Here is a 15,281-nt window from a genome sequence, read left to right on the forward strand (position 1 = left end):
ATAGAATGACGATTAAAAAGGTGATGAAATTAATAAAAATGCGAAGTTAATTGGAGTTCATTTTGAAAGACAAAAGGAAAATAAAGAATTTGTTTTTAGATGGTTATTTTGATTGATGCATACAAGAGAGACTTGTGTGCAAAGTCACTGAAATGTGAGATTAGAGGTCAGGATTAGAGATTGCCACTGTGTACCAGAAGAAAGTTCTGAAATGCATGAAATTTTGAGAAGATAAAGGTTACAGAAGGGGATGGAGTGATAGCACAGTGGGTAGGGTGTTCACCTTGCACTGCCACGAGTAATTCCTGAGTGCAGAGCCAGGAGTAACCCCTGAGCACCGCTGGGTGTGAACTAAAAAGTTTACAGAAAAAGAATCACCAAGAGCTAAAATCCAGAACCTCTTTGAGAGAAAAATGAACTTATTGTAGAGGTTGGAAGAAAATTAAAATAGACTGATGCCGTAGAATCAGCTTACATATTGTGGACTAGTAACTTTAGGTGCTCATCAATGGGTCTCCCAACTTTCTCCAGAACCTCTTCCTAGGCCCATTTTTCAGCCCTTCCCTCAACCCTGAGCATCCATAGTCTGCAACAGCTTCCAGGAACATAAAAAAATGGTCAACACTTGTGTTTTGAATTGCAAAGTAAGGTCTTCAAGCTGGGAGGGTTTTGCATTTCAAAAGGTTGAGCTATTGGGGCTGGAGCAATAGCACTGAGGGTAGGGACTTTGCCTTGCACACCAGACCAGGGTTCTATTCCCAGCATCCCTTATGGTCCCTTGAGCAATTCCAGGAGTAATTCCTGAGTGCATGAGCCAGGAGTAAACCCTGTGCATCGCCAGGTGTGACCCAAAAACCAAAAAATTTTAAAAGGTTGAGCCATAGATGAATTAATTGAACCAGAGTTACATTGTATTATTTCAGAAAAGAAAGCTTAATAGATTTAAAGATAAGGAGAGGGAGCGTTTCAAAGTACCGATTTCCTCATATTCAGGACTTTGAATGCCCTGTCTGAGCTCTGAAATAGCTAATTACATTTTTAGTGGATTCGCTGAAAGAAAGTACAGCAGCAACCAAGAACTTTAATGCCAAGCTTTAAACTGGAGCAGATTTTTAAATACGCATTAGAAACTTCAGAAAGAAGGCAGATCCTAATGAAAATAATGTTCTGTCCTTAGTAGCAGGAATGGAAGCACACTAATAATAATGGTTTCCCCACTGTATTATCCATCCTACTTGGAAAGGATGTCTTGGTTTCCTTCTGTAGTAAAAAAAAGAGGTATTGTAAGTAGGAGAGATAGGCACATAGCAGGTATTTTATGCAGGACCACATAAATGTCCAGAGAACGCTAGGAATATATGAGAATTGCACTCATAGAATCTTAAAATTTGGCAGGGTATGCAGGTTAGCTAGATTAATAGTTGCCAGACTGCGTTCTCTTAAACCAACGCAAGAGTTAGTAGAAGGATGAGGCAAGGCAGGTGGAAGCAAGATGAGTGACTGCTGGTGGTGGACTATTGCAGGCTGCCCTATAACCCATTTTTGTCAAGGTGCTTTACATTACTGGAGTGATAGCACAGCAGGTAGGGCGTTTGCCTTGCACGAGACTGACCCAGGTTCAATTCCTCTGTCCCTCTTGGAGAGTCTGGCAAGCTACCGAGAGTATCCCGCCCGCAAGGCAGAGCCTGGCAAGCCACCCGTGGCATATTCGATATGCCAAAAACAGTAACAAAAAGTCTCAGGATGGAGATGTTACTGGTGGCCGCTCGAGCAAATCAATGAGCAACAGGACAACAGTGCTATAGTGCTACTATCTCCCAAGAGAGAAGATCTCAAAAATAAAGGGGAGACCATCACCGTTCAGAACCAATTGGACAGAGAGGTAGGAGTTTGCAGTGATGGGACGGGATGCATGGGGAATCTTGCGATGGGGGAGGCAGAACCGGCCCTGCCTCCTGCCCAAATGAGACCCCGAGCGGTTGCCCATGTACAGCTCCTCCGCTTTTGAACAGCCATGATCCCAGCGCCACAGAAACCAATCTCAGAATGCAGCGGCTGCTGGCAGAAATACCTCTGGACTTAATACCAGAATTCCAAATCCGGGCAGCTGCTTTCGAGACTGTGCAACATCTTATGCTCTTTGTTACCAAAAATAGAAAACATACAATCTAATGATGCCATTCCAACAAGTCTGACTTTTGGGGGGGAAACTCCAAATAATGATAGTGAGTTTCCTGTCGAAAATTGAATGTAATCAAAGTAAGGAAAGAGTAAAGTGAAAATCATCTGCCACACAGGCAGAGGGGGAGTGGGAGAGGGGGTATGCTGGGTTATTGGTGGTTGAACATGTACACTGGTGAAGGAATGGGTGTTTGAGCATAGTATGACTGAGACTCGATCCTAAAAGCCCTGTAACTGTTCTCACGGTGACTCAATTAAAAAAAGTTTTTAAAAAAAATAACACTGGGGAAAAAAGTGGGGGAGAACTTAGATTCTAGCAGAGGTCTTTGTGAGATGACTTTTTCCTACCCCCTTTAAGGAGTTGGTCTTGGAAAAGGGTAGCAGATAACAAACCAGCAAATACACTTTGGGGAAAGTCCTATAGAAGGTATTAGTGTCTGTTTCACTTATGGAACTCTGGGAATAAATCTCAAAAAGATGCCAAATAAATGTCTCAGACTATGGTCAATGGAAAGTCCTGGTGATAGAGAAGCCCAGATACATTTCTAGGGTACTTGTAGCCCTGAAGGAGCGAGAGTCAGTGGCTCTTCCTTCTCCCTTATGTCAGAGAATAAGATATACAGGCAGAAGCCCACAGAGAATTACATATTTTGAAAGACATTGCTTCTGAAGATCAGTATGAACTGTGCAAACAGGAAAGTTCTAGTGTATACAGACTGACTATATGTCAACATGAGCAATTACAAGTCACCTCAGAGAATTCTAGACCAGAATTCTGTTTATTCAAAGCCATAATGCCCTCTATGACCTTTTCACCACAGGCTCATTTTCTTTCCCCCTCCAGTAAGAGGCTTCTAACAGAGAGGAGAAGGCCAGCATTCTGAACAAGATATTTAAACCCCAATGACTAAGAAGTTATTGTATTTGAATGTATTTCAAGTTACATGATACTGTTTTCTGCCACAAAGTGAAAACAAGAGCTAGAAGTAGAAGCTAAATTTAATGATCGGGGACCAGAGAGATAATACACAGGTTAAAGCCTGTATTGTAAATGCAGTTGATCCTGGGTAATCCCAGCACTGTATATGGTCCCCTGAGCATTACCAGAATTGATTCCTGACCCAAATTCCCTTCCTGAATAAATAATATTAATTTAATTATAAGAAAATAAGGGGTGCTGTCATAAAATTGTGTCTGTGAAAGTTGCACCTACTACACACATACATCTAAAAATTATTTTGTCATGGTAGCCATCTCTCTAGACTGAACTAAGCTATATCCCCACGCCGGCTGAGAAGAAATATCCTTCTTTCTCAGGAAGAAACGTGGCGTGGTGTCAAACATAGTGTGATGTCCATTAAGCAAACAGACCTGGTGACGTGGGAATGGGAAATAAGGGGAAAAATTAGGTACATGGACCAGCGGGACGCTGGTGGTATCTCGAGCCGGAGCCGATATCAGCGCAAGAGCTTTGGTTCCGGAAACTGCTTGCAGACACTCTACTAGACTATCAACTAAGCCAGAGCCCCACGCCGGCTGATGACGGGAAATAACCATCCTCTTCGGTTTTTTTTCCCTTTGTCAGACAGCGTGGCGATTACTAAACAGGCGTGAACTCGGTGGCTCGGGGCAAGGGGGAAAAAGAAAAGTTATGTAACAAACAGCAGGACTTAATATCTCTATATGCTTAGTAATGGAGAATTATCAAATGCCTCATTGGCAATAGGACTGTCTTTTTCTTTTTGGGGGGAAACCCCAGCAACGGTAGTGAGTTGTGTGTTGAAACTTGGAATGTAATCGAGATAAGCGCAAATGAAGTGAAACTTATCACGTACAAGGGTGGGGACTAGGGAGGTGGGAGGGGGCGGCAGATATACTGGGGGGGTTGGGGATGGAAGATGGGCACTGGTGAAGGGAGGGGTGTTTGAATATTGTATAACTGACATAATCCTGAGAACTTTGTAACCCTCCACTTGGTGATTCAATAAAAAAAAATAAAATAAAAATTATTTTGTCTTGAATGATTATAATATTCTATTTAATGATTCAGGCACATCAAAGTACAAAAATGTTCAAACTTCAGAACAAAATTGAACTAAACAATACGTAAGACTCCCATAGGATTATATATGAGGTTGAGGATATTAGAGGGAAAAGAAGTCTTTTTTGCATTGTATATAATTAAGTGATAGATCCATTCAATTTTCATTACTGATCTTCTAATAATGGCTATAAAAATGTCAAATATAATATGTACAGCCTAAGTACATATTACTTATGTCAAATGCTATTAAGTTTCTATTCTAAGAATGTAGAAATGGAATCTTTCAGAAAGAAGTCAAATGCTTTTGAAATTGCTTGGACAATGCATCAGTTTTTACCTCAAAATATTATGTTGGGGAAGAAACTGCTTTTTAAAGTCCATTACATTATTCCAGCTGAGGGATGTGAGTAGAGTGCTGTGATGATTTATTTTAATAAAAATTATTTATAAAGAAAATCTAACTCCATTAAGAAAAATGACACAGTGTGCTGCTTGATTGCCAAACAAAAAAATGATAAATTTAAGATATATACAGTCCTGGCTTTCTCAAGAACCCAGACCAGGTTGTAGAGCTATAAAGCATTAAGCATCATAAAAACTCAGTAACAAACATGATCTATGGGTCTGCCTTTTATTCAGTATAATTGATGGACTCTATCAGTGCTGTACTACCAATGTTTCAAGTTTCATCTTAGTATTCTATTGTCTAATAGGGGACTGAATAAGAGGTTCAGGAAGTCTCTGTTCCCATGTTTACTTAATAGGTTAAGTTTTAGGGGGTTATCATCAAAATATTAAATGGCTCTCTATTTTTGATGAAACTCTTCAGGTATCCATTAGAGAAACCTACAACCTGGTTTACATGGACCTAAATGTAGAGAGCTAAATCCTAGAGAGAACATGTATTCATTCAAAACTTCAAAAGGCATTCTGATTTCAAAAATCATATATACTGTTAAAGCAAATTCATGATTTACCAAAACCTGCAAAGGTCTTTCCCACTGAGCAGACTCTTAGGTAAAACCACAATTCCCAGTCTTAGTTTTTTTGTGGAGGAGTGAAGAAGAAGCCTTATACCCTCTCGGATTCACAAACAAGTAGCAGTAAATTTTCTTACTCTCTCAATCTCTCTATCTCTATCTCTGTCTCTCTCTCTCTCTCTTTCTCTCTCTTTGATTTTTGGGTCACACCCGGCGATGCTCAGGGATTACTCCTGGCTTTGCACTCAGGACTTACTCCTGGCAGTGCTTGGGGAACCATATGGAATGCTGGGGATCAAACCGAGGTTGGCTGCGTGCAAGGCAAATGCCTTCTCCACTATGCTATTGCTCCGGCCCCTCTCTCTCTCTCTATCTCTTCTCTAGTCATTTTTCTACCCTCTGGTTTTATTGTAAACCTGGCTTTCTTTTGGGACCCTCTTACTTGGTGACTATTTTACTTCCATTTTTGTAGAAATATTGGATCTGCGGGTAAACTAAGCTCTGAGATGGGTTTTCTTGCTTTATCTCCAGGTTATTCTCTTTCCACTGCCCTTTAATTCTCCAACAGAGAAACCAAAAGTCTCTGACTCTACCACCTGCTATTCCTTTCTTGTTATAATCATTCTTCAGGGCTTACAGACACTCTCATCAATGCTATTGCTGTATAAATTTTTCTTATTATTTGAAACTTTTATTGGTTGAGATTCTATGGTTTACAATACTATTAATATTAGTTTCTCATGCACTTAATTCCAACACCATAGCCTTCACCAATGTACCTTCCTCCCTCTCTCAAGGACCCCAATATCTCTCCCTCTCAACCCCCCTCCATCTTGTTTAATGATAATAATAAGAAAAATATAGATATAAAAATAAAAATGAGACACAATAGCAAGTTAATGAGTTTAGGGCACAGTCAGAGAAGAGAGTTTTACTCTTCTAATGACTATAATAAGAAAAAATATAGATATAAAAATAAAAATGAGATACAATAGCAAGTTAATGAGTTTAGGGCACAGGCAGAGAAGAGAGTTTTACTCTTCTACATAAGATTGTCACAAGATGGAGTGCCAGTACAGTGTGTGGGCACTTGCCTTGCCTGCAGTTGACCCAAGTATAATCCCTGGTACCCTAGCACAGGGATATGGTTCTCCTAGCACAGCCAGGAGTGATTCCTAAGCAGAGAGCCAGGGGTAATCTCTGAGTACCACTGGCTGTAGCCCAAATATCAAACAAGTCTCACAATGAAGACATTACTGGTGCCTGCCTGAGCAAATTGATGAGCAACGGAATGACAGTGATACAGTGATACAGTCAATATAATTTTCAGGGAAGGCATCCCAGAGAAGATGCTATTTGGAAAATGTCAGGAAGAAGTGTGAAATGATAAACTGCATGATAAACCACTTGTCCAGGCAGAAAAAATTGCAAGCCAAAGGACATGCAAAATAGCATACACAGAAGAACTGGAGAATTTCGAGAAGGCACAATGCTCAAGGTAGAGAAGAATGGGGTCAATATGAGGAAGTCTTGAAAGAAATGTAAAGGTTAAGGTTCAGAGTTGTGTGTGTGTGGGGGGGTGGTCTTACCTAAAATCCCTGTACATTTTATTCAGATAAAATGTATAAGAATAAAAGTGGATAGATGAAAATGTATGACAAGAAGCCAATGGGCAGTACTGAGAAAAATATAACATGATTGGACTTAACTTTTAGCGAAGTCACTTTTGCTGCCCTGCTGCTATGTTGAGAACAGAAATGAGTAGCCGGAAGGCAGTGGGGAGATCTATCAAGAGGCTATTCTAATAACACAGCTGAGAAATAATGGCACTTAGGCTGCAGTGGTAGTGGTGAAAGTGAAGAAAAGTGATTGGCTTCTGGATATATTTTGAAGCTAAGGGTATGGAAGATGAAAGAGAGAGGAGTCAAGGATTACCTAAAGCTTCTGAAGATTGAATAGCCATTAACTCAAATAGAGATGAGTTTGAGAAGAGAAGCAGATGGTGAGACGACCAAAAGGTTGGAATGGGATATTACATTTGAGAAACCAAATAAATTTCAGAGTGGAGTTATCAAATAGGCCATTGTACAAAGGGGGTTCTGTAATTCGGGGACTAGCCTTGGTTGGGAATATACATTTGGAAAAACTAAAGCTTTGAGACTGGATGAGATCATAAAAGGAATGGATACCCTTAGGAAAGTAAAATGGGATCCTAAAGCTTAGTCCTTTCGCCCCCTATAATTAAGAGTGTATATAAAGAGGAACTAACAAGAAATGAGGAATTGGAGTGGAGAGAAAGTACAGCAGATAAGGAGCTTATCTTGCACCATGAGGCTACAGACCTCCTCCACCTCCTGATGCAAGCACGTGTCAGGAGTGACTCCTGAGCAGAGATCAGAAAAGTAAGACCTGAACACTATCAGTGTGGCCACCAAAAAAAAATCCTAAAAATTAACCAATTAATTTTTTAAAATAAAAATATAGAACACAAATTAAATTTTAATATTTCAGGTCAGAAGAAAAAAACCTACTGGCTGAGAGAGGAAAGAATAAGAAGCCTTTCATAGCCCAACTGGCCACCTTTGAGGAGCAAGGAAAAAAATTTCTCCACATGTCATTTGGGTTGTCTAAAAAAGAAGTCACAAGAATCTCATTGATTTCAAAGTCAATTTTCTGCAGTTTATTCTGATTCATCTTAATGTGATTGAGGTCACTGTGTTTGTAAGTATCTCTTAGGTCTCTTGTAAAGTTGTGGGATATGCCCCTCTTCCTGAATCCTCTTGTTTTCTAGTCAAATCATCTTGTCCCAGTTTTCTCCCCTCATTTTAGTGGCTACAGGATAGATCAATAGGCACAGACAACCTCCAGATATTTAGATACCTGTCTGTTCTTTTCCCAGATACCCCACAAACTTTGGGAGGGAGTCTTTTTGGCCCTCCTTCTGACAACTGAAAGAAAGAAATCATGAGAGCACTTCTTTTCTTTTCACCCTGTGAAGAGATCCTCTCTAAAACACTTTTTCCCAGGTTCCCATTTTCTGTAATTTGTTTCACAGGTTGATGGGAAAGGCCATCAAGTTAGTTTCCCTTTTAGGTGAGAACAAACCAGAATTTTCTCTCCAAGGATGAGGCCCTTTAAAGACTCAGCATTGGATAAATTTGGCAATTTTGTTTCAAGAAGTCAAACTTTCTTTTATTTTATATGTCAACCAAGGATACATTCTATTGTCTTATATTTGCAATAAAAGGTGTTATAAATGGAAAATAAGACAGGTAAAAATAAGAATAATACATAAATCAGATGTTAACATTATATGTATACACAGGGTTTTTTTTTACTGAATCACAGTGAGAAACAGTTACAAAGCTTTAATGTTTGAGTTTCAGTCATATAATGATCAAACACCCATCCCTCTACCAGTGCACATTTTCCACAACCAATGTCCCCAGTATTCCCCCATTCCCAACCCTTCCCCTGCCTCCATGGCAGGCAATTTCCCCATATTCTCTCTGTACTTCGGGGCATTATAGTTTGCAATATAGATGCTGAGAGGCTATCACATTTGGTCTTTTATCTACTTTCAGCACACATCTCCCATTCCGAACGATTCCTCCAACCATCATTGACTTAGTGATCCCTTCTCTATTCCAGCTGCCTTCTCTCCCAGCCCATCAATCAGGCTTCCAACTATGAAGCAATATCCCTGGCCCTTGTGTCTACCATCATTGGATGTCAGTCTCTTATTATGTTATTTTATATTCCACAAATGAGTGCAGTCATTCTACATCTGACCTTTTCTTCCTGACTCATTTCACTTAGCATGATACTCTCCATGAGTATCTACTTACAAGCAAATTTCATGACTTCATCTTTCCTAACAGCTGCATAGTATTCCATTGCATAGATGTACCAAAGTTTCTTTAACCAGTTATCTGTTCTCATGCACTTGGGTTGTTTCCAGATTCTGGCTATTGTGAACAGTGCTGCAATGAACATACAGATACAGATGTCATTTCTACTCGGGATATATTCCTAGAAGTGGTATTCCTGGGTCATATGGAAGCTCAATTTCTAGTTTTTTAAGAAATACCCATATTGTTTTCCCAAAAGGCTAGATCAGTCAACATTCCCGCCAACAGTCAAAGAGTTTTTCATTTTACCCACATACATGCCAGGACTGGTTGCTTTTATTCTTTTGAATGTGTGCCAGTCTCTGTGGTGTGAGATGATATCTCATTGTTGCTTTGATTTACATCTCCCTGATGATGAGTGATGTGGAGTATTTTTTCATATGCCTTTTAGCCACTTGTATTTCTTTTTTGAGAAAGCTTCTGTTCATTTCTTCTCCCTATTGTTTGATGGGATTGGAGGTTTTTTCTTGTACAATTCTACTAGAGTCTTATATGTCCTAGATATTAACCCCTTATCAGATGGGTATTGGGTAAATATTCTTTCCCATTCTGTGGGCTCTCTCTGTATTTTGGTCACTGTTTCTTTTGAGGTGCAGAAGCATCTTAGTTTAATGTAGTCCCATTTGCTTATGTTTGTTTCCACTTGCTTGGTCAGTGGTATTTCATCCTTAAAGATGTTTTTAGTTTCAAAGGGAACACCAAATAAATTGTGAGTGGAGATCCCAAGTGGTAAGGGAAATGCACGCTGAAAGAGACTAGTGTCCAAACATGGTGGCCACTCAATACCCCTATTGAAGACCACAACACCCAAAAGAAGAGAGAGAGAACAAATTGGAATGCCCTGCCACAGAGGCGGGGTGGGGAGGGGGGATGGGACGAGGGGGGGGTGGGAGGGATACTGGGTTCATTGGTGGTGGAGAATGGACACTGGTGGAGGGATGGGCTCCCGAACACTGCATGAGGGAAAAACAAGCATGAAATGTTTGAATCTGTAACTGTACCCTCACTGTGACTCACTAATTAAAAAATATATATATTTTTTTCACTTTACACCACTAATTTAATCATCAGAACCTCACAGTTGTTGATTTTTCCCTCATGTATCTTGCACATCTATTGTTATATCAAACATCCCACTTTGGAAGGAGGTACAAATGTGATTGTGCCTTACATTGCAAATTTTACTTGTTGATTATTGGTATATAATTAATCAATTATATTTCAACTATTGAGTCTGTATACTCAAATGTTTTTGTAATAAAAACAGGTTATTTCAGGTGTGTAGCGAAAACTTAGGTTGTTTATTTCTTCTTTTCTAGTATACACAGTGTTTTAAATTTCCAAGTAAGAGCTGCTTTTGCTGCATTTTCTACATTCACATTGTGATTTAATCAAATAATTAATAAATAATTTTTATTTTTTTCTTTTTGACTAAAAAAAAAGATGCTTTTAGCTTCAATGTCATGGAGGGTTCTACCTATATTTTCCTCTGTGTACCTTATGGATTCAGGTCTGATAGTTAGATCTTAAATCCACTTTGATCTGACTTTTGTGCCTGGTGTTAGACAGAGATCTGATTTCACTTTTTGCAGGTATCTGTTCAGTTCTCCTAGCACCACTTATTGAAGAGGCTTTCCTTGTTCCACTTTACATTTTTGCTCTTTTATCAAAGATTAAGAGATCATATATTTGAGAGTCTGTGACAGAATATTCAACTCGGTTCCATTGGTCTGCAGGTCTGTTTCTAGTCCAATACCATTCTGTTTTAATTACTACTGCTTGGTAGTGCAGTTTGAAGTTGGGGAAGGTGATGCCACCCATCTTCTTTTTCCCAGGGATTGCTGTAGCTATTTGTGGGAGTTTATTGTTCTATTGAATTTCAGGAGCATTTTGTCTATTTCTTTGAAAAATGTCATGGATATCCTGATAGGCACCACATTAAATCTGTATAATGCTTTGGGGAGTATTGCCATTTTGATAATATTAGTCCTCCCTATCCATGAGCAGGGGATGTGTCTCCATTTCCTAGTGTCCTCTTTATTTTCTTGAAGTAGTGTTTTAAAATTGTACAGGTCCTTCACCTCTTTAGTTAAGCTTATTACAAGGTACTTGAATTTCTGAGGTACTATTGTGAACGGGATTTTTAAAAAATATCTCCTTCTTCTCTTGTATTATTTGTATATAGGAAACCATGGATTTTTGGTGTAAGAACTCAAATTTTCTGTTATCTTCTTACTATTGCTAAACTGCTATAGCTAGAACTGATTCAGTTAATAGTTTATACCATTTTGTTTCCCTGGGGCTGGAATGATAGCACAGCAGGAAAGGCATTTGCACTTTTTTTCAAATGTAGAAGTAATGCTATTTATTCAGCCATTGATTAAGCTGAATGAATTGGGCATGAACTTCACATTACTTTTAATTTTTTTAAATTTTAATTGAATATCTGTGAGATAGACCATTGCAAAGCTGTTCATAATTGGGTTTCATTCATACAATGATCCAGCACCCATCCATCCACCAGTGTACATCTCCCACCACCAATGTCCCCTGTTTCCCTACCTCCATCCCCCAACACCCCACCCTTACCCCCCCACCTCCAGTCTCCCTCTATAGGAGGCACTTTCCTTCTTGCTCTCTTTCTCTTTTTCCTATTGTACAATATGGTTTGCAATACAAGAGGAACTGCTCTTTAACAAGGCTGTCTTGGGCTCAATACCCAGCACCCCAAATGGTCCTAGACCCCAGCTCTGAGAACAGAGCCAGGAGTTTGCCATGAACAATGCTGAGTATGTCACAAAAACAAACACAAATATATAATCCTGGGGCTGGAGCAATAGTACAGTGGGTAGGGCGTTTGCCTTGCACGCGGCCGACTTGGGTTCGATTCCCAGCATCCCATATGGTCCTCTGAGCACCGCCAGGGGTGATTCCTGAGTGCAGAGCCAGGAGTAACACCTGTGCATTGCCAGGTGTGACCCATAAAGCAAAAACAAAAGAAAAAAAAAGAAAAATATATCACCCTATCTTCATCAAAATATCAAGATATTTAAGTTAAAGATATCTTGTTTATCTTCCTTTAAACCTTATTGCAACTGTTTGCTTTTTTTGGGGGGTGGGGTCATGTTTTGTTTGTTTTGGTGCATTCTTTACTATTTTTCTGTGTGGTGAGCTTCCCACATTGAGTGTAGTCCTGAGACCTTTAAAATGTAGAAAGTGAACTTCTAATAATTGTTACTGGTTATTATTTAATGAATAGTTTTCATCATCTGCCTTTTATTAAGCATATTTATTCACCAAGCAAGCTCAGAATTATAAAGTTCAAATCTAAAAATTACTTTAGACATTAAATCACTCAAATGATTTATTTCACAAATCAGAAAACTAACTCAGAATGGTTAATTTGGTCAGGGTTGAATAGCAGGTTAATTATCAATTTGTTCCAGATTATAGATCCTTTTAAACACCTATAAATATTAGAATTAAATTATTTGTGTAATTTCCTCAGTATATTATGACTAATCACACACTTAGCACACTAAGGTAAGCTCTATCAGGACAGGCACTGTGTTTTTTATCAGTTGCATCCAATGACCTACATAGGCTCTGTAACAGGTGCATAATAAATATATACTAATTTAAAAAATAAGTAAATGGATGAATTGATCCAATGAAAATGTGTCTGAATTCTGCTATGATTTAGACAACAGTGTTTGGTTTGGATGAGGCAGAGGTGGGTAAAACAGGGCACAGAAAGAGAGGGAGACGCAGAAATCTATAGCTACAAGAGTCATCAGGAGTAATTCACCTTGAAAGAAAATTCTTCTTCTGGATGGAGCTCTTCATTAGCTTTTGCAAAGTTTGGAACATAGCTCTCCACTAAAGACCTTGCACACCATTTCCCACAAACAATTGCATATCTGTTAATTTTTAGTCTAGAAAAGTGGCTCATAGTAAGTTAAAAATATAACAGTGTGTCTACAATTTAAACAGAACAGATGACTCAGTTCAAATCACATGAAGAGAAATGGCTTTAAGTCAACAGTAAAGTTCTTGGTTCCAGACTAATTCAAGGCACTGGCTCATGAGTTGAGTACAGCCACTCATAGACCCTTTTCCATATCTGGCTTCCAGTCATGTATAGAATCGATTTTTCTGCTTACTTAGAATTCTTTTCATGTCACGGGATACTGAAATAGTACAAGTAGAAAGAAGTGTCTTCTCTATGGACAGAGCATGATGGCCACTTAGTACCTATATTTTGAACCATAACACCCCGAAGAAGAGAGAGAGTGAAAGGGAATGTGCCTGCCACAGAGGCAGTGGCGGGGGAGTGGGGGGTGGCGGGAGGGATACTGGGAACATAGGTGGTAGAGAATGGGCACTGGTAGAGGGGTGGGTACTTGATCATTGTAGGACTTAAGCGTAATCATGAAAGTTTGCAAATCTGTAACTATATCTCACGGTGATTCATTAAATTTTTTTTAGAAAGAAAGAAAGAAAGAAGTGTCTTCTAAGCTCACATTAATCACAGAACTCATTATTACCTGAGTCTTTTCTCTTAATTACTCATGATAAAAAGTGGTAAATGACATTAAAGAAGGTTGAACTCTATCTAGTGGCATCAGTTGTTCCCATCTATTAACTCTGCTTTCTTCATTTCAGGAGGATGTTCATGCTGGGAGCTACATCATAAGGCTGTGCTGGAAACAAACATGAAGCAGCTTGGTCTGTATATAGTTTGAAGAGAAAGCAGATTTATATAGAACTATACTGCCAGTCCCTGACACTATTGTGAATCAAGTATTTCAAAAATGAAATGCCTTATATAAACATGCAGCAGTAAGTAATGGCCATCAGCAGATGGTTATCCATGACTCAGTTAGATAATGCACGCCTTCTGTATAAAATGAAATAAATTAGAAAAATTCGTGAGATAACGAAAGAAGAACTAAAAAATGGTAAGTCAAATCTTTGCTGATATGAGAAATATGCCACAGAGACATATAATTTTTAACTAACATCAGATAAAAACTCTTAAGAATTTAGAAAGTAAGTAGTTTAAAGTCTCTGGAAGATTTGAGAGGGGGGCGAAAAAAAGAAAGAAAAACCTATGCTCTGAAGTCTGAAGCCTAACTGACACAGAACAGAGATGACCAAGATTTTATTATTTATTTATCTATTTAAATTTTTATTTATTTTAATTGAATTGCTGCAGTGAAATATACAATTACAATGTTGTTCATGATTGGATTCCAGTCATATAATGTATCAACACATGTCCCTTCACCAGTGGACATTTCCCAAAATCAGTGTCCCCAGTTTCATTCCCACCCTCACCCTCTACACTTGCCTCTATGGCTGGCATTTTCCTTCTGTTTGTCTGTCTGTCTGTCTCTCTCTCTCTCTCTGTCTCTCCATTCTCTCTCTTCCTTTTGGGCCTTATGATTTGCAGTACAGATACTGAAAGGTTATCAAGTATATCCCTTTACCTACTTTTAACACTCAGTCATGTCCAAAATGATAATTTCCAGACTCACAAATGAGTCTCAGAACTGAGCAACTCACTGCAGAGATGGCTCTGGACCCCAGTTATTTTAAATTTTAGAATTTCAGGACCAGTTGCGTGACATCTAATGCTATTCATTAAAGTAATACAAAATAAATTATCTAGCATCTGTCTATGGCAGGCAGGCTTGAGTGGTGGTGAGAAAATTAAAAATAACGATAGTGAGAAGGTGTAATGGTGGTGGGATTGGTGTTGAAATACTGAATGGAATCAATTATTGCGAGCAACTTTATGAAAATAAAATTAAAAAACAAAAATCCCAATCTTTTCTTTATTTCCATCTATTATTGTTATACTGGTTTCTTTTTCACTTTGTCCCCCAGTCTATGGCAAGTTTTCAACCATGGACCAGAACTTCTGGCCACTGTTTTCCCTGGCCTTGGATATTAGTTTTATACTAATATCCATACAAATATATATGTATATATATATATCCCACATATGAATGCAGTCATTGTATATCTGTTTCTCTATTCCTTCTATCTATCTATTCTGACTCATTCCACTTAACATGATACTATTCATGTCCATCAATTTATAAGTAAATTTCATGGTTTCATTTTTCCTAATGGCTACATAGTAATTCATTGTATAGA

This window comes from Sorex araneus, chromosome 5 (assembly GCF_027595985.1).
Source record: "Sorex araneus isolate mSorAra2 chromosome 5, mSorAra2.pri, whole genome shotgun sequence".
Lineage (NCBI taxonomy): Eukaryota > Metazoa > Chordata > Mammalia > Eulipotyphla > Soricidae > Sorex > Sorex araneus.